The sequence below is a fragment of the Pagrus pagrus genome, assembly GCF_965226575.1.
Source record: "Pagrus pagrus genome assembly, chromosome: 4".
Classification (NCBI taxonomy): domain Eukaryota; kingdom Metazoa; phylum Chordata; class Actinopteri; order Spariformes; family Sparidae; genus Pagrus; species Pagrus pagrus.
In genome coordinates, this window is record NC_140188.1 from 16,058,329 (window position 1) to 16,079,103 (window position 20,775).

A 20,775-nucleotide genomic window follows, 5' to 3' on the forward strand; every position below is an offset into this window, starting at 1 on the left:
GTCTATGTTCTCGTCTCATAAGAAAGAGAATTTGAATCACTCATTTCAGTCAATGAGTGAAATCATTTGTTTGTTTGTTTTTACAAATCACTGAAATGCTTGTTGCAAGCAGAATTGTCACCAGCAGAATTTCCTTACAAAAGACAATCTTCCGGAAGTCGAGCTGTGTGACGTCTGCGCTCACAGAATCTGCGGTAAATTATGCATATGCCTGTGTATCCTCAGGGAAGAATATTGTACTCTATGTCATGCATTATAAATGAACATGAACAACTGTAGGATACACGAACACCTGGCGTCCTCAGGTAAGGTTAAAACCCAACAGGATTCAAAGTCATGTTGCTTTTCCTAAATCTGGCCACCCGGGGAATAGAGGCAAGGACACACCAGCAGTGTGGAAATCTGCCTTCGTTATTCAGAACCGCCCACAGGCTGCCTGGGTTGAACAAGTCTCTGAAATCCTTTCCTTCTGGCAGGACAGTCCACCTCAGGCTTACCTCCTCAGTTTCTTGAAAGTCCATAGCATTGCATCAGTTAGAGCTTTGTAAGAACCTCATCCTCAACGCTGTCATATCTGGATGTCTTTTTCGGGAGCTGCCCATTGGCTGCTACCCCTCCACGCTGCTCCATTACCAAATCTGTTTTTCGTATTTTTTTTTCCTCTTGTGAATGTTGTCAAGTTCAAGGTCAATATTGTCCTCTTAAGTCCTGCCCCAGGGTCACAGTGAGCAAATGGGGCATCTCTGTTGGCCATGAGAAAGAGAGCGAGAGAGAGAGAAACAGTGGGAGAGAGTGTGTGTGTGCAGCTGCTCGTTGGTGTGTCTAGTGCAGAACTGATTTAAGGCCCCAGGCCACAGGAAGAAGGCTACTCTACACTCCAGGCACGTCCCTGAAACCAGCAGCAGAGGAAGCACTATTGCCATTCAGCAGTGGCGACTGCAGACGCCTAAATGAGTCTGTTCTGTCCTGCAATGCCCAACATGGCAGTCCGCCACTTACTCAACTTCTCTAGCTCCTAATGTGCCCTCCCCCCCTCCTGCTGCTATTTCTCTATTCTCTCTTCCAGTTCATTCTTTTCTTTCTCTGCCTCTTTCAGTCCATCAATCTCCCATCTCCACCTTCAACCTTACTGTATTTCTCTCCCTGGCACTCTGCATGAGTGCCGTCTTGTCTGCCCATGCATTTCATGTCCCTGTCACCTTTTCTCTACATTCACGGTCCATCATGTCCAGCTACTACTGTACATTCTGATTGGTTTCCGACCCGTTAATTACCTTTTATGTCCAAGACAACGTTTATTTTGCTACTTTACGTTTAAAAGTTGAGCTGAGCTTATGCTGTGGTTAGGTTTACGCACAAAACACTTGGTTTGTGTTAGGAAAAAATCATGGTTTGGCTTCAGATACCTGTTTTGGTCGCCACTATCACAGATGGAGATGGTGCAACCCCACACGAGGGAAAGCCAGTTTTGGTCTCCTCAAAAACGTCTGGAAATATCCCCAGGTCTCCTTTAAAAAACACCAGTTTTTGTCGCCATAAATTTGGCTGGAAATGTCCCCAGGTGTCCTCATCCAGTGGTGTGACTCAAACTGCGGTTGGCTGTTTAGCAGCATTGGCTTGTAATAATGCCACCGCCAGCCCCTCGACCTCCTGATGTGAAAGGTGGCTAATAGGGTATATAATTGGAACGTGACATTCCATGTTTGCTAAAAATATCAACCTTGGATGTAGCTGTGGTTTGAAGAGACATTAACTGCTAACATTACACCCTGGCGACTGGGCTGGATGTGCAGCTTGTCATCAAAATGTGTAGCTTTCACATATAGCAAAGACAAAATGACAACAAAAGTAGCTCATCAGGTTGATCTATTCGCTCGCCAACCCAGTTCAAAAGACTGGATTGTTTGTGAAAAGGTTTATTCAGAGTTGTGTAGTTAATTCTGCTTGTAGCCCATTAAGAGTCTTAACACCATTGCTTGGCACCGCAGTAAGGTCACACTTTTCAATCAAAATATCTTCCACTGACTTACAGAAAGACATAGCCCATAAAATGAGGCATAACGAAGTGTATCTTGCTGAATGAAACTGTCGTACACACAGTTTATATAGTTGCATGAAAACTACACAAACTAGTCCAACCCAGTTTCTTCAAGACCATCTGAAAATGTTTCCATTTTTTGTTTTACTCGCTGTCTGTCACCCACTTTCCATTTGTACTCTGTTTCTGTCTTCCTTTTTGTGGCTTTCTTCTTTTCTTACCTTGCCGTGATCTGTCTTTGTTTTAGTTTCTGTCAACTTTTTCTCTCCCTGGCAGACAATTTTTAGCTGAAAGAGTTTGCTTTTTTTTCTGTGTTGGTTTTCGAAAAATTCACTCAAACTTAAAGTCTTCCCTACCTCATATTTTATTTCCATTAACCTCTGTGTGGGTTGTTGGAGTAAAAGGTGAAGAAATGTTTGTGGTGTGACTGTACACAACTTTCCACCTGATGTCCCTTTTACCACCTGGGGGATGATGGGAGGAGGAGCGAGGTGGGTTAGTATCAGGGACGGTGTGATGACAGCTCGTGAATCCTAAAAGCTTTATCGGTCCCCTGCAGCCTGCCTGGGCAGCTCACTGCTGCCTCTCATCTCTCCTGTGTGTTGCATTGAATATGGCTCTCCAATTGGGGTCACGGCACAGACTGATAGGAAGCTATATTCCTTCATAACTAGAGGCGCAGAGTTCAGCATTAAAAACAGCAGCGGGGAGATGGCAGGTGTGAACACTAGCTGACTGACAGACCGAGACGCCCTCACATATAAACATTAGAAAACAAGAATAAATGCACTCTCCAAAGTCTCTTCTGTAAATGAAATCTATGATGTGTCAGTTTCAGAGCAATGCCCTCTTGTGGACTGTGGTCACGGCCGAATGATCTGACGCTTTTACTTTGAAAGTTATCAAAAAGGAGATTATTAATCCAGTTTTCTCTTTGAGCATTTACAGCCTCAATTTTAGCTCAACACAGCATTTTGAACCCAATTGTGAGAGACTTTTTGTTTCTACAGTGACTAAACAATCTGACATTGAGCTGTCGATCATATCACATCTTTAACAACTGTCAGCTGACCGCCTCGGTGCTGCTGAGCCAGCAACTCACCTCCTGTTTCTCTTCCCGAGTATGATAAGATTGTTTTGTCAACTTCAGTGCACTAATTTTGAGGATGTCATCACCTCCGACAATAGCCACGCACTGTGGTATTAGCTAGCTAACTAGCTGCTGCATCTTCTTCTTGTTTTTTCTGTGGTGAAAACCGGTGTTAAGGGGCATTACAAGGTTACAAGGTAAATTTATTATATCTTTTTAAAACACAGGGGTTTAAAAAATGTAACCATGAGTCCTTTGTGCTACAACCACAGAAAAAAACAAAACAATGTGGAGTGTTGATGATGAGTTCTCACAGACTGGGGAATGAAGCTGCTCTGTAGTCTGGTGGTACAGCATCAGATATATCTGTATCTTTTGCCAGATGGCAGCAGGGTGAACAGACTTTGGCTGGGCTGGATGTTGTCTTTTAGTATCCTTTGGGCTCTGTGCAGACATCTCACTTCACTGATGTCACTAATGCTCTGTAGATGGTACCAGTGATGGTCTGGGCGGTTTTAATCACCCGCTGTCGAGCCTTCCTGTCCAGGACATGCACGAACCATGCCAGTTTGCGATGTTTCCAGTCAGGATGCTTTTGCATCGACTATAAGAATGCCAGAACGGAAAGAAACAGGAATGATTTAAAAGGCGCTGCGCTATTTACATGATATTATGTGTATCATTAACACTATGGTTAATTTTTAAATATCATGGTCATCGTCAATATCGGAATACCTAGATGCCGCTACTTGATATATACAATTTCAGAAAACAGTTAAACATCTCCATCACAATTTTCTTCAAACTGTGCGAGGCCAAAACCCAAATATTAGACAGAGAAAAGCCGCGACTGAGCTGAAACTAGGTGATGTTTGATATTTCTGCTTGTAAAAATACTTAAAAATCATAATAAGAGCTAAAAAATGTGTTGTTGTTTCTTTGAAATGATAAAAAGTAATTGAATTTCAAATCTTATTAAATCTTGTTCCTGAATCTTTTACTTCCAGAGACTTACCAACTAATCATTTCAGCATTAAAACCAATATACGGTGGTGTCTGAGGGAAAGCCAACATTTATGCCCATAAAAAAAAAACAAGCATAGAAAGAATATGTCATTGTTTATCCTCATAGATTCTCTTCCTCATTAACACTGGATTAGTCTGCATTAATTGTCTGGTCTTGATCGGCTTTAAATCAGTTAAGTGTTGTGTAGTAAAGACGAGACAAACTAGTAAATAGCAACGTGTGTGTGCTCTGTCATTAGCTTATCATTCTAAATCAGCATTTACTGCAACACTGGGCAGTTCAGTGGCTGACATGGGAGACACATGGTGATCTGTAGCTTCAAGGCTTGAATCAGTGGTAATATGTGCCTGTCAGATGCAATTTATTTAGATCCCCTCAGAGGATGAGCGAGTCCTAAAATCACCCTGTTGGATGTTTCACTTGTGGCTGCAAATATATTTCCTTCTGAAAATGTGTTGGAGTGGTGGGTTGCTATACTGCGCTATAAAGGGCAAATAAATCAAAGCCCTCCTAACCCGCCACCTCAGCTGCAGCGGCTCTTAGCATCCGTCTGGCTGCTTCTCCCCGGTTTGTCCCTTTTCCCAGATTACCTATCGGGATTGATGGCCATGCCAAAGTAAAAACAGAAAAATCCATACCGCTCTCCTGCCCTTTCCATATCACATCGATTTCATGGTGAAATATCAATCTGCATATGTCATGTCCTGTTCTAGTGCTCACAATAGTACAACATGTGTTTAGAAGTAAATCAACATAAAGCAGCTTTAGGACAGCGTTTTATCAGGTTGCTGTAGGAGACTGTTGCTCTCACTTTTGCAAATTGAGGAGGAAAGTCAAATGAAAAATCCATCCATTCTGAGAGCTGAAGGATTTTATTTATGGGGTAAAAGCTAAATTTATGAGCACACTTCAATTTGCATGCACATATACGCACATGTGTGTAATCACATTCATGCAGTACAAGCACACATGCATACACACAAAAGCTTATTAATTTAGTCGCTGCTGTGTTGACAGCTATGAAAAACAGCACTCACAATTATAAGTTATCTCTCCATGTTTCTCAGGGATAATTAGGGAATGGTTTCCATTTTCAGTTGAGAAATATTGATAATATACTGCATATAGTATGCCATATAGTGTTTTTTTTCCCCCTCACCAGCTTCCTGAGTGGATAGCAGCCTGAGGTGGTATCAGTAGCCTGTGGACATCATGTCAGATCAGCTAGATCTTGTGTTGACCGAAAGAAGCTGCTATACAACATCACATACTGTATACAGATGAGTTCTTCTTTTTCTTCCAAAGGAGGTTAAAAACTGAGAAGCAAAAAAGAAATAGTACAACTTAAAATGTTCAAAGCACTGAGAGTGTGCACAGCTCGGCCAAGGCTGCTACAGTAAGTCCTCTATTGTGCTAGTCTAAAAGTGAATTATAGTGTTTTTAAACCTTCATGAGCCCTATATTTATCTGTTTTGGTCTGTAAAAGATTCATACTTACCAAAGTGCTGGAATCAGTCCAGTAGATCTCCTCAGCTGGCAGCTGCAATGGAAAGTTTTGGGGCAACTCTGACTGTCAAAGTTACATCCGCTGAGAGTTTTAGTTTTTGCCACTGACGGGCTGAGGTTGTTATTTATGTGTGCCCCAATGCAATTTGTAACATTCAGTGCCTTAGTGAACACTTTTTCATCAAAAATCACTTTTGTAAAGATAAAAGGGGCTACATGCTGATGAATGTTCTCAGTCATCCAGGTCATGGTAATTTGAAGTGCTGTATCGTAAGCAACTGGACGTTTCACCTCTCATCCAAGAGGCTTCTTCAGTTCTCACTAACTGGAGGAGAGGTTGCAGGCTTTTAGACTCTGTGTGGGAGTGTCCTCACAGAGTTGTTAAAAGGGGTTATTTTTATTAAACAACATATGGGGGGAATAATCATGCTTGATTGGTGGCGAGAAGGAATCTGTACTAACAATTCACACCATTCACTCAAGTACTATGTCATTAAATCATGCGCTTGTCCTGATCTCCATTTCAATCTGTGTTTTCAAAATACGCTCCGTGAAGGAAAGCAGTCTGTCAGTCAACTCGAGTGCCATCTGTAAAACTGCAGCGATGAAATTTGTGTGTTCCTCATTACCATGCTTTGCAACAGCAGTAGCGGTGTGACAAAAATAAAGGCTTCATTTTACAGCAGACATTTTGAACTTTATTTCCGGTGGAATGAAATTCAGCAACCACTGATTTTTTAATTACAAACGCTGAGTTTGATTGCTGTATTTATGCCGTCCATAAAGAGTTTGACATTTTTAAAGTTTGTCTGAAGCTGACACCGACTGTGTAGATTGATCACCTGCTGTCTGTGCCACAACTTGCTTATTCTTCCAATGACTAACATCACATATTTAAAAAAAAATTACTGTCTATTTTTATATGAAGCTAGACTGAACCAGAACTGTACTGTCTTTTTTCACCCCTCATCTCGAAAAACAGTGGCATGAGAAGGGCTGCGTTAAATAGGAGAGGCTGCACCACAATCAGTGTGTTTACAGGAGGAATGTAATGTCAGAGAACATCTCCAGCTATCTGTCTTTCTCTGCAGAGCAGGTGTGAATGTCAGTAGCGAGGGCAGATTATCCACTAGTTGATCAATGGCAGATGGCATCATTATATCAAAAGGATAAAAACTAAAAGTAAAGAAAGCAAAAAATGCTGAAAAAGGTCACGAAATATACATTACCTAGGTGACTTGACCAAGTAAAGTTTATGTGTGGGAAACACTGCCTTGTCGTACAAGATTTGTGTTTTTGACGCTTAGTAAAGCGTTAACACTCGCTCATGAAACATACATATTATCTGGGCACAAGGCTTTTTCTCTTCCCAGTGTTTTTACAGTTACTACAAACCAAATTCCTGTTGAGAATGTGAATGTTTGCAGAAAAAAATTGAGGCCTGAGGGAAATAATTTCTCAGTGCAGATGGTCCAAAATACATGAGAATAATTTCACGAGGTCTTTTCATAATGTAGCTTTTTTCAGTGCGGCGGTTGTGTATATTTTAAAACGTGCCTTGTAGCTAGTCAGGACTGTGTTTTCACGACATCACAGGCATGGCAATAGCAGATATATTTCAGCCAAAACATTGCTTTTTTTTTGCTTATGATACATAATTATATGCACATGTTGTGGGGTAACTATGTGCAAACACGTTCTAGGATTTAGTCGGTCGATTAATAGCCAATGGGAATTTGCCAACCATCTAGAATACATTCAATTTAACTTGTTTTAAAAACAGATTCACCGCTCATGTATTCAGTATTCAAAATGTGAATCTTTTATGCATTTCTAAATCTTAAAATCCCAACCAGAGTCTACATGATGTGAAATGGCTTCACATGATGACGGCACTGCTTGAAAGATGTAAAAGGTAGATTTTTTTCTTTACTTTAAAGGCAGGCAGTACAGTAGATATTTTAGTCCTGTGGGCAGTGTTTGATGGGAAATGGAAACTGTATACCTTTGGCTTGTATATATCAGCCTGAAGCTCTACGGCAGGGAGGGATGGAAAGAGAGAGGGGAGGAAGGAGGAAGAGGGAAGAAGGGTAAATGAGTCGGTAGAGTAGAGCAGGCTGCAGGAACGTTCAGCAACAATACCCTTTCTGCTGAAACTTTTCATATGTCAGCACTTCAAAAGTTTCCCCATTATTATTTAGCCCACATCCCCTCCAAGAGCTTCAAATATTCATTTGATCTAACCTTTTATTCTGTGGCTACTGTAAATTGTCTCAAGCTGGAAACATACATTTTTAAAAACGTATTGCAAGCAATTAAAGACAAGTGGGGTTGCCGGCTGAATAAAATGCCACTTTGAATGCAACAAATGATTCATCCCTGTAATAGTACTTGAGGCACTGGAGGACTTTTAAGACAAATTGAAGTTTGGTGGAGTAGCAAGTAGCAGTATTAACCTGTTTACAGTGTGTAGACAGAAGAGTCAGCCAAATATAAAACTGCAAAGACAAACCACCAGAACAAAACTGTTGTTTACTCACAGGGTACTATGTGCATAGTGATGAAACTGTGTTTTATCTGCTGCAATGATGTTTTGCTTATGAATAATTCAAATTATGCAATCAGCTGCATAGAGGACATTAAGCCTCTGTGTGATTATTAAATCATTCAAAACTGATAGCATGTTTTTTTGTTTGTAAAAGAAACAATCGATCCAAGTGAAAAGTGGTGCCAATCTACTTGTTGTTTTTGTTCATTTTTATGCCCCTTTAATACCAGAGAGATGTTTGTTTGTCTGTCACAGGTTAATCAGTGGTTGTCACCATCAGCAAACACTGAAGTCTGTAATCTAGGACAATATACATATAAAAAAGAGTTTCACCTCTTATCCTTGATTTGTCCATACGTGTGACCTCTCCATTATTCCCTCTCCCTCATTTCTCACTCTCTCTCTCTGTTTGTGGGGAGTAAAAAGATGTGTCAACATCAGCATCATTATGTTAATTTCCTTCCCTGATAGAAATGTCATTTCACAAATGCGGTCTACAACCCACACATCACCCTGGTTGACAGTAGAAAGTTTGCTCGAAAAGAGCAAATAGTGTCAGAAGTAGTTGTGTAAAGAATGAAAAAGAGAGCGTGAGAGAGGAGAACGCTGCGCTACACCTGCACAATTACACTGTGTGGTGGGCGTGCATGTCAGAATGTTGCTGTCGGGAAGTTAAAGAAAAAGTTCGATCCCTGTGTCTGAAAGGTGTGGGAGGAGGAGGTTTATGAGGTTGTTCATCTGAGAAGCATTTCTGTTGGAGCGTATCTACGCCGTAAGTGCCCCCAGGTGGGATCATGGGAAGAACGGGGGTAGTGGCATGCATTGCTGTCTATCAGATTGCCTTTTTGATATGAGCATCAGGTGGTGCGAAAGTCAGAGGGTATTAAATTCTACACATTGCGCTTTATTATTTATAAAAGTCCCAACAATGCTACAAGTAAGGTTGCGAAGGTTTGATCCACTACTGCTGTTTGCCCGGGTAATGTTACTGCAGTATGCTGCTAATACAAACTGAACATTTCCTGTATTCATTTCAAATTAAAAGACCTCTAATGTTTCAGTGGAAATAAATTGTACATTTCACATATGTGGGCTACATGAACTGTCACTTCTGCCATCTTTTCTCCAGTTTTCACTCACCTCAAGTCTTTATGTTATTTATCATTTTATGTTCAACTTTAGATCAAGAAAAATTAAGTTGTTGTTGTTAAATTGTTGTTGTGAGAAATAAAAACACCATGTGTCACAGTTAACATGATGGACTGTAGTGCTGCTTTCTGTATTTATTTACACAATGTCCTGTACCTGCTTGTGACTGAAAAAAAAAATCACTTTATCTGTGCATACCTGTGTGTCCATGGAAACAGAATGTATAATATTTAGCACAACATGGCCGTTTATGCATCTGCTGTGACGTAGGAGTGTGACCTCATCCTGGCGCTAAGTGATTAGGTTGATCTCTGGGGAGAAGTTTAATTCTCCTCTGAGTAAGGGTGCCATTAAAATGCAATGACATGAGATTAATGCTCATCCTGTAAGTGACATTTAGTTTCTCATTTACCGTGGAAATTGTCTTGCAATATTGTGCGCAAGGCCTCGTTTTGAATGCAGATGAGTTCAAGAAGCTGTTCAAAGTATTTTGCAGTGACAGTATGAAAAATGTTGGATGTGCTATATAAAGAGGAAGGGTATCTCGCTGAGTAAGGGACAAACAGGAAAACAAGACCATCAGCAAAACGGGACGGTGAACTTTGAAACTGCGGTTTACAGTGCAATCTCAAACTTACTGTATGTCGGATAAATGGCTATCCTCAGCATAAGTAATAGGAGTGCAGAAGCTGATACCTGACCGGAAATATGATTTATTATGCAGCACTATTGTCCTGAAATTGCTTTTGAAAATGTGTAGGTCACAGCAGGATAAACTTGCCTTTATGCGTCTTTTGATTCCCTGTAAGCTCCCATAAGGGGACCTATGTCTTTATATCTCAGGATAACTAAAACCCTGAACAGTTTGAAATTAATTACCATCCCTGATAATATGTCTATGGCTGTGCCTCATAAAATCATGTTCTTCCTGTTTTCTGCTTCATATTTCTTGTATCTTTTTTTTTTTCTTTTACAGACTGTCTGTACACTGCCGAGCCCAATCTGTGCAGAGCCACGTACTATAAGTGTATGTGAGATGAGGAGAAGCTAAGTGGCTACCACAACCAGCCAGATCAGACAGCCTTCTGTGCTGCAAGATGGATTAGAGCCCCACACCTCAGGAGATCAAAGGTAGGGGAAGATGTTTGGTAATCAGCCGCCACTCACCTGCTCTATTCAATGACTGCATGGAGAGAGTGAAGGAGAGGGGAAATAATGAATCACAATAAGTTGAAGCTGAGGTCTCTCTGCCAGCTGTGTGATGTAGGTAGGACACTGAGGCCTATCATGTACATTAACCTCATCACCTAGAGATATAAGGAAGTAATGCACAGATTATGATGCTGTTAATATTCACTAGATTTGTCTGAATCCCCCTTTTAAAAATGGTGGTGATCACCAACGTTACAAACATGTGAAACCGCTTTTCAATAAAATGATTCTGTTTTCGAAAAGATCTAACAGCTTTGAAATATTTAACATGCTTAATCCAGAGTACATTTGTATAAAACAATACACAGGTATGTCAGCCCAGACCTGAGGATAAAATGCTGGCACTTGCTAGAGAGATGACAATGGCTGCAAAGCCAGCAGTTGGAGAAAGCGTTTCAACATTTGTAAGCGTGATATTTGTGGCGACAAATAAACAATATTTTTCTATGGGAAATCAGGACTGCCTCCAAGCAGAGCATGTGGGCGGAGCGTGAGTTAGCAGGAGGATTTTGGGTGGAGCGCCACCTTATCTCCCACTCCATCCTGCTCCATTTTCACTCTAGTACCACTGGAAATTGCAAGATGCAGCAATGTAAAGTGTCAACTTATCTGTGATTTTGCAGAAACACACATGACCAACATTTGTTCTGGCGATTTGGTCGAGTGTGTTTTCATTGATGTGATGCTGCATACATGGCGTATCAGATTTGAATATTTCACTCAGAATGAGGCTCATATACAGTACAGTGGCATCACTGAAACAAGGCAGTGACACAAGCAGACAAAAAAATCATTTTATTTACCATTTACACAGTAGATTTGCCGGGGAAAAAAGTTAAGTAGGGATATCTGGTTCAGGAGGACAGATTGAGTAAATATCACCAATCTAAAACACCACTTGTACACATCAGGATAGTCCTCTGAAAGGCCGCCCACCAATTTGTCAGCTATTCCATTAAGTCTGGTGCTGCTCTCTGTGAGTTAGAGAAACAACCGTGCCAGGGAAAACAGGCACTTCTGCTCTTACTATTGTGATCAGCATGCTGTATTGCTTGCTTCATCTATGAATAAAAAACTGCCAAATGCAACAAGTCCAGGCAAGTGTTGACAGGAATTCAGGAAAATGCAGGAATACGCTAAATGAAAACAGATGAAGCAGGTTTAGGAAACATATGGACGTAACAAGAAGGTGGCAGGAGATAACCTCTCGAACACACTGAACATTACACATACTTAACTGTTACACTAAAACAGCTTCCATGGTCAAGTTTTCTGTTAAGCTGCTTGAGAGGTACTTGCTGCTACAGAAATGATTGTGGTCGCTGTAATTAAGCGGATAAAAAGATCTCCTCTGCAAGGCCAAATTGAATCTCTGTCTCCAAATAAAAGAAACACACATAGCTCACCGCAACCACACAGCGGCACGCTGTCCGTTCTCTTATGAGGGCTATTATGCGTAAAAACAAAATGTGAGACATTCTTCATCACAACAAAATATTTACAACACATACTTCTGACAACAAGAGCTGCTTATTGGACCATTATTCAGCAGTGTTTGCGTGAAAGGGGATTATTTTATTGAGATTTATTCAGCCAAGAGAGTTTTGTCCATCCATGTAAAAAGGGTCCATAAAAAATTAATCTTCTCCATTTTTTTAATAGTTTCAGTCCTGAATGGTCTCAGCAAGCAAATCACATGAACTTTTGCCTTCAGGTACATTCTCTTATTTTCTAACCAATAATTTCATGATGAAACTTTTAGCTGCAATTTTCAATCCTAAGTACCTTTTTTAAAGGGCACTTTTCTTGTATTTAACTTATTTTTTCATTGTCAATCATTTGATATTTTGCTGAACTTTTGTGCCAAAAGTATCCTCCTTGGCCCCTCTTGAGCATTATAGTTCTTCTGAACAGACTCATTTATAGTCATAACTTTTCATACACTTAACATTTTATCATAATGTGATTATAAAAACATACAGTAGGGCTCAAGTTGCAAAGAAAGGACAGCTGTGTCTCAGGAGGTAGAGCCGACCTCCACCGATTGTAAGGGTCAGTGGTTTGCTCCATGGCCCCTGCAGTCTATATGTCGAAGTTTCCTTCGGACACCGAACATTGAAGACACTGAACCCTAAAACTGCTCCAGGTGGCTCTTTCATTGGTGTGTCAGAGTGTGTTATTACTTCTGACAAGCAGTTGGTGACTTACATGGCAGCGACAAAAGTGCCGTATAAATGCAGTCCGTCTAATAATAAACAACTGCAGTAATAAGGCAACACACATTGAGTGCTGTCACTGCATGGATTGGTTAGAAAGTATACAGTACTTCAAAGCTTTTAGTATAAAAATGTCAGTTTTTATATATCTAGCAAAGCTCGCAGCAGCATCCGAGCAGAACTTCTGAACCTGGGGTTAATCTCCTGCTTCAAACAATCAATAGAGGTTTCAGCTATTTCAGTATTTCTTTTAGGATGAGATGATTGTGTGTGTGCTTCTGTGCTGTAGGCGTGTGGTTGTCTGTTTGCGGCTGCAAGTCTAGCTTGTGCTTCTGACCACAAAGCTATTATTTTTAAGGCTATCCTTTCACCTCCCGCTGCCGCAGTGTCTACTTTTGTTTCTTCTTGTGTACTCAGTACTAACTCTGCTGTCAGCTTTCATAAGGCTTTCATCACTGGACCCACACATAGCAATAACCAAAAACCAAATACGCCCACAGATGATAACTTTATAACTTCAACAGTACATGTAAAGTTGTACCTGCAAAAATCTGATGAGTCAATCCAACTTGCAGCCCATCTGGCTAAATAACAACACAAGAAAATAGGAGAAAATACAGACAAGGAAATGGAAAAAGTTCTGAAGTTCTGAAGTTCTGAAATGCCCATTTATCAAAAAATAAAGAAGCCAGGTCTTCCAATATCAGTGCAACAAACTATTGTTACCCTAGAGTCATTTTCAGAACTATACAATCTGTAATTAACCCTCTTCCTAGCCAAGAAATTGAAAAAAATCCCATCATCTGTGAGCAATTTCTATCCTTCTTCACAAGCGCCGTAAATGAAATGAACTCCAGATCAGTCACGTTGCCTTGACCCCTCTGCCTCGTTCAATCATTTTTCATTTTGCACCGTCATGGACACAGTTGCCAAACTACAGCTTTCATTAAGTCCTTTAGATGTTATGTATGGCAGATTGAATGAGGTTTTTAACAGTTTTGTTCCCCCATACAGCAAATAGCTCTGTCCACTGGCCGTGTTCCCTCCCGCCTTTAGCATGCGGTAGTGCCAACACCTTCTCACTCCAAACTCGTCAAACTATGGAGCGTTACCTTTCGCTCTAGTGTCAGTTTGGCACGTGAAAGGCTCTACGGTCAATTTGGCGCTAATATGTTATATGCAAATTTTGGTTAGACTATCAAAATAAATGCTCTTAACAATACGTAATATACAATGTACACTTTCAAAAATAAACAGTTGCAAAACTAGGTAGGGGTTTACAAAGGGTACAAAAATACCTATTTGGTTTGGGTTAGGCAAAACAAAGTGTAATTTAAAAAAAAATTGACCCATTAAGTTTAATTCTTATATGAGTAATCCTAATATCTTTGATACATTTCATACAGGATTCTGTTCATTATTATTATTATTATTATTATTATTATTATTGCAAACAAGCTTTGTGCTGACATGAATGTATCCTTTCACCCTTTATTTTGACAGCATAAAAACATAAAAAGGCACAACATCAACATGCAATGCAATGTCCTCTTTTTCTCTCTTTACTTTCTCTGTGACCTCCATTACATGTATTTGTTTCTGACGAAACCAGCTCACGAAAGATGCAGAAACAGTGTATTTTTAGACAAAGGTGCCAGACTGGAGCCGATAGCAAAGACTGAGTCTGTGAGAGTTCTTTGCCAGTGCCGTTAATTTGGAGGATGGGATATGCTTGTCATCTGGAGGCTTCCCTCCAACTCCTACCTGCTGTGCTCTGCTAAGACAAAAATCAAAAAGCATCGCAGGAGGCTTATAGGTGAATACTGAGAGGATCTGGATTTACCCGAACCACTGACAATCAACTCACCATGTTTTTGTAGAATCAAACAGCGTGTTAGAAGCACACGGCAGCACACCTATCCCAGCTTCTCAAAGCACAGATTTCCAGCGAATTTTGCTCTTTTCTGTGCCACTGCGAAATTCACCTTTAAATCCATATTAAATCGATTGGAAAGCGTACAGCTTGCACGTGTCTGTGCTGGTCTTACACCGGGTTCAGGAAGGAATGATGGGTAAAACGTCTCCACCAGAAACTTTTCAATTACTTCAACAAAAAAGACACACACATGCACACACTCCTCAGAAAGTAATACTACTTATTTAGCCTATGTCATATTACAAACCCTTGAGTGTGCTGGTGACAGAAAAACCCAATTCATATTCATATGCAGGATAACACGCTTTTCATATTTTTTAAGCCACCACATCCCCCCACAGGCAGCTCCAGTATGATGTGAATACAAATGCCAGAACACACAGTTTGCTGTAAAGACACTGAGTTTCTCTGAGGCACCAGTGCCCTGTGAAATCTAATACTGACAGAATGTGACTTTTTACTGACTTTGGCTCAAGGAAAGTGGTTTGTGGAGAATTTCATTGCCCACATGTGCAATCTTGCATGAGATGCAAGTATTGAATATCGCTTTGGTGCAGATGGTGTATTATGGCCTCTCAGCATGTGTCAACCGTGTCAATATTGCCACTGGTTAAATCCGTCTGCTCAGCCTTAGTGGGACTGTTGAGCTGGTTCTGGTATGTCATGTTCATAACAATATCTCTGCTGCACTTTGTGTACCGCTTCGTGGACGCTCTCGCCACTGCCCGGAGCTAATTCGTCTTTACCTGCTCAACAGAGACACAGCGCATGCCTGATGAACTCGGCCCCTCCTTTCCAGAATAAGTTTTATGTGATTTGCTGTGTGGGTAGCTTGAGATTCGTGTGCATGCGTGTGTTTAATGAGCTGTTTGTGTTTGTGTGTTGACTGATTTTATGAGTCTGCCTCAGTCTGCTTCTGTCTGTGCTGCCGCCGGGCCACCTGCCTTTTTCCTGCCTCCTTTCCTGGCTGCTCCTGAGAAGGAGAGATAAGGCCCACTGATGTTTGTCTGCTCACTGGCAGATTACTGAGGCAGACAGGTACAAGGACTCTGGCAGACAGCTACTGTATACAGGAGGCCAAAGAAGAACTTGTTTGGGATGCCTAAGCTGACCACAGCACCAATCCAGCTTGAATGCCATCTGGCTTCTTTATACGTGCTGTAGCGGCTGAGCTAATTACAGTTCAGAAAACACAGTGAGTCAATATGGGAAATATGAGGAAACTTCTTTGAAGTAGGAAAGAGAGTGAATAATCACACATACTGTAATGTCACTGATTCTTCTTTGATTACCAATGATTGAACAGCCTTTCTCAGTTATTCTGTCTTTTCTCCACATATGTAGTTAGAGGAATTTTATGATAACCAGTTAAAATAATCTCAGCAGTTTTTGATAATAGACAAAAAGGAGTAGATAAAGGACAAAATTACTTCTAAAAATGAGCTGCCATTACTTGCAGTGATGTGCTGTGTTGCACTGTCAAATCAGTACAAATAGGGCTAACAGTTGTCATGTATCTGTGTTGTGAAAGACTCGGTCGAAGCTATAATTTTGTTGCTAAAAACCACACTGGGTGCTCATTTTTCTTGAAAAGTTGATAATGGAATATCTACGGGGTTTCTCACAGAGACATATTTCATTGATGGTTATGAGTAGATTTAGATTTAGAAAAGTAAAAGAGGTGTTTTATTCACATGTGGGTGGATGATCAATTAGGACAAGCTTTTATATGTAAGGAAAAACTGAAAGAAGAGAAGTGAAAAGCGAGATTTGTGTGTGTGAATGTGTCTTTGTGTGTGCTTGCGATGGCTGTGTGCATGTGTGTCTCTGGCATGTTTATCCCTCGAACACCAGGCTTGTGATCATTAAAGCACACAGTCACTGTGGAACTGGCTAATTAGGTCTTTTCTGCCTCTGTAAAGAACATTCCACAAAGAATAAATGACTTTACTTCATCCATGAGATCAGGGCGCAGAGGGTAAGGAAGAGAAAAGAGCTGAAATGGTTTAACTGGGAGGTGTCAGGGGTATCATTGGTATCGTGCCTTTGTGCCTCTGCAATGTAGAATTGTAAATTCTTAAGTACAAGTACAGAGCTCTCTTGTGTAAAGGTTAGTTTGGATTTTTTGAAGTGGTGAAGTGTTTGAGGTATTTTGACTCCACAGTCAGTGTGTTACCTACAGTAGATGGCAGATCCCCATGCCCCCCAGTTTGGAGAAGTACCAAAAGTTCTGGTGCAGAAGCTACGCAATGTACTGCTACAGATGGAGGCAGCAGCAGAGCATATTTCAGCTACCTTAAAAAACAATCTGCCTCAGAGTATGCTATATTTAGAAGATTTTCAGTGCTTTACCTTACCGTCAGACAGCCTTTTATTTTTGAACTTCTGTGAGATGCATAGGAATATGAAACCGAACTAATCATTTAAAGGCACTGTACAGAAAAGAGTGGTTAAAGCCCCCTTGAAGTCAAAATTGCAGCTTAAGTGTTTTTATTGCATACGTCTTGCTCCATATCTCCAGTTTCAGACCCAACAGTGGCAATAAAGCCGTTTTGCAGGTATTTTTTAATAGTATTTTCGAATTTGTAGCTTCCTGGAAAATCATAAAAGATGTTGATTGCGCATCCTGCACTTGGGGGCGTATTCATTTTTCATCCAATAATATTTTTTTTATTTACAAAAACACAACTTTGTAACTTTATTCAGTGATTTGGGTGAAACTGGGTCATGTTTTATGGAGAAAAGACTTACTGGTTTTCCCTGTGCTGCCCTTGGGCTGCTCCGCCTGGAGCAGCTCTGGACAGATAGCTTTACTTGTTACTAAAGCAGCTGCCAACAAATATACTGATATCCAGCAGCTTCTCAATGACAAGCCATTACTTTATTTCGTTCCTTTTATCAAACATTATGAGCTCAGGTCATAACAAAGCATCCAACTGCAGTGCCCTGTTTGGGTCATTTAAAAACTCCAGAGTTTTTAGATCACTGCTGTCCTGCCCAGCCATCCCCTTCTCTCTCATGTGGACACATTTTCCCTCTTTGTGTCCATTGTTTCTGTTTGATTGACTCGTGTTTGATCAGAGCTGTTTAAATAGTTGTCTCAATATTTATGCGGCCAATTGTGAAGATGCGGTGTGATTGCGGCGCAATTGGCAGAATATAAATTGTTCAATGCTCTCCACACCATGTGGAAGACAGGTCCATCCACATGCCTGACAGCCCCACTGGAAAATGAAATTAGAGGAAGGGAGAGCTGTACGAGCCGGAGCAGAGGACAAGGGATAATACATGATTCACGCGCAGTAAGCCTTGGCTGTGTAGCACATCGAATATACATGGGGGAGAAAGCGTAGAGGGGATCTAGGGGTTTAGAAAGAGTTAAGAAGCAGAGTTTTACAAGGTGAAGTACAGCTTATGAAGGGAGTTTGACTGAATTAGACAGTGTAACTGCTACTGAGAGTCCCTGACTGGCAGATCAGTTGAATGACATGGTTTTATTTAAGAATGCATCTCAAATAGCAGCACGACTCTATATCTGCATTCAGAAGTTGTAAAACATACTGTACATAAAAAGCATGACCGCATACTGTATTGCATGGTTGAAATATATACCTAACTGGTTTATTGTATGATAAACGTACTGTAATTAACAGTGAACCAGCTTTAAATACAAGTGAACATATGGGTGAAGGCTGCGGTGGCTTGTGGCGCGTTTCAGCTTGCAATCAGTGGCAGCATCTGGCCAGTGAATAGCCAGAAGGAACAATACCATAGTTGCATAGAGCTGCAGAAGTTTCAGTTGACAGCTCTGGTTTTTTTTTCAGGTTTAAGTGGAAATAGACATCTTTTCCACCTGTGGTATTACAATTTGCCCTGCTGTTGCAAAGACAGGTGTAGCAAAATGGCTTCAGCTAGCAGCCTGGCTGCTGTCCAAAGCACTATTTCTAAATTCTAAAGTGCTGTGTTGTAGGCAACTGGACTTGTTTGAGTTTCTTGAAGACGTTTAACCTCTCATCTAAAAGTCTTCTTCAGTTCTAACTAACTGGAAGGGAGTTTCAGGCTTTTAAACCCTGTGTGGGAGTGTCCTTACAGAGTCGTTAAGGTCAGTGTGAACTCTGAGCTTCAGAGTTGCTAGGGCAACATGTGAGTCGTTAACCCTGCCGGCCTTCATGTGGGATGTTCCCACATGAAGGCCAAGTAAGAATCCTGGAAAAGAATCCTGAAACCTGTAATCCTCAATTTCAGTGCTACAGTATGAAAAAGCAGACTAAAGCATCGTGTTAATAAGTCAGCATGTTTTGTTACATAATGATATAGTAGAAAGAATGCTGTTCTTTAACTGTCTCATGTCCCAGTGGAAAGGGCAAACAAATAAACCGAGTAACCTGGTCATTGCTAGTGTCAGGCCAACGCAGTTGTCATTTTCACGCCCACGTTGTACAAATAGCATGTGTTCACATCCACCTGTGCAACCCTGGGCGTGAAAGCAACTGCGCTAGACCAACAAAAAGCTGGTCCAAAGTCAATGGCGCAGTGTTTTTTCTGCTATTTAAAGGGCACATTATTCATATAGTAAGATGTGCCTACATAATCGAGTTCACAACGCTTGCACACTCTGATTTTATGATTAAAGAGGCTGCTTTCAGTCATTTTAAATGTTTCCATGCTCGCAGTAATGTAACTGCAGCAAGTACCGTGGCAGATTTATGCAGCCAAACTAAAGATGGTAGTTATAAACTATACAGGACAGACGAGACTCTCCAGTGGAAGCAGAATTAAACTTTTATCCTCTAAAATAAATATTTTTAGACAGGATCTCAGGACTTATCAGGCAGATGGCTGCCTCACACAACCAGGGAGCACAATGCCTCTTCCTGTTTCGGTTGAGCAATGGCGGTGTCTTCGTTTGCCGTAACTCAACCTTTATTTTTTGGCGAAAATGGGAATGCTGTCATTGTTTTTGGAGCCATTACACTGTGCAATTAGTAATTACTTCAGAATGATAAGTTGAGGCAAAAACGTTGCCCAGTTTAAGAAAGCTTGTGCCAAAAAATGTGAGTCTTGTTTTGTAATTATTTCTATGTCACTGCAAGAGAGAGGGTGGAAAACACCAAACGCAGCAGGTTACTCCGTGCTGATGGAGCGGTTGCATGGCATTCATTTGCACCTACCTTTTGCTAAAAAAGACCAAGCAGCATTTCTTCAACATTTCACCTTTGGCTATTAGTCTGTATATCCTGTTGTGCAACCTGTGAACATGGAGCAATGATTTTTGTCAGCATTATTAACTGCTGGTGGGCTTTATCGGGGCAAAGCAGTGCATAATTGGAAAACCCAAACCCTTGAAACATAACCATAAGGTGTTCTCTGCCACTTGCTTCACTGTTATTTATGAACACACGCTGTAATTTCTGCTATCTAGTCTCTGAAGTACATAAAAGATTTGCAGTTTAACTCCTCGGCACAAATCTACTGTCATAATTCACTGGTTTTGTTGGTTCTCTTGAGTCAGTGGCCATGTTTTGCTTTACTGTGAGCTACCAAGCTGCCTGTTGCGTGGCAATGAATGTCCTCCACAGGTACTCTGTCTGAGATCAGACACAGAGAGAAGGACAGGGAGAGATGGAGGGGTTTAGGGATACGTGAAATAAAAGATAAAGAAGAAAGGAGGGAACAGGTGGGAGAAGAATTAAAACCGTAGGTGTGAGGCGCAGCAATGAAGAGTGAGATAATAAGGAGTGGAGAGAGGGAGGGAAACAAGACAAGACTGTCAGAGGATTTAGCAGGAGGAACTGAGGCAGGCACTGAGACATGATACCTCAGATATTAGAAACAGTATGAGAGGTAGAGACAGAGTTTGATGAGTGGGTGCAGCGAGAAAAGTCACCGCAGCATCTCCAGATACGATCAGCGTGAGAATGGAGGTCGGCGGCGGGTAGAAAGGCTGCACACGACAGCTGGCTCCAGCGGTGTGCGGTGAGGGGTGGTATTGTTTCAGCCTTTGTAGACGCTCTCCAATCCCATTTACGAATTGGAAGGACCACCAGTCACAG

General features: G+C 41.1%; 1 protein-coding gene across 3 annotated transcripts in view; it reads left to right on the top strand.

The window, feature by feature from the left end:
* The window catches only part of grik4 (glutamate receptor, ionotropic, kainate 4), a 316,509-nt gene that overhangs the window by 73,446 nt on the left and 222,288 nt on the right, over nucleotides 1-20,775 (top strand). For all 3 annotated transcript variants that reach the window (XM_084350733.1, XM_084350736.1, XM_084350734.1), the window contains exon 2: nucleotides 10,335-10,489. The gene's annotated coding sequence lies outside the window, so the exon portion shown is untranslated. The remainder of the gene's footprint in view (nucleotides 1-10,334; nucleotides 10,490-20,775) is intronic.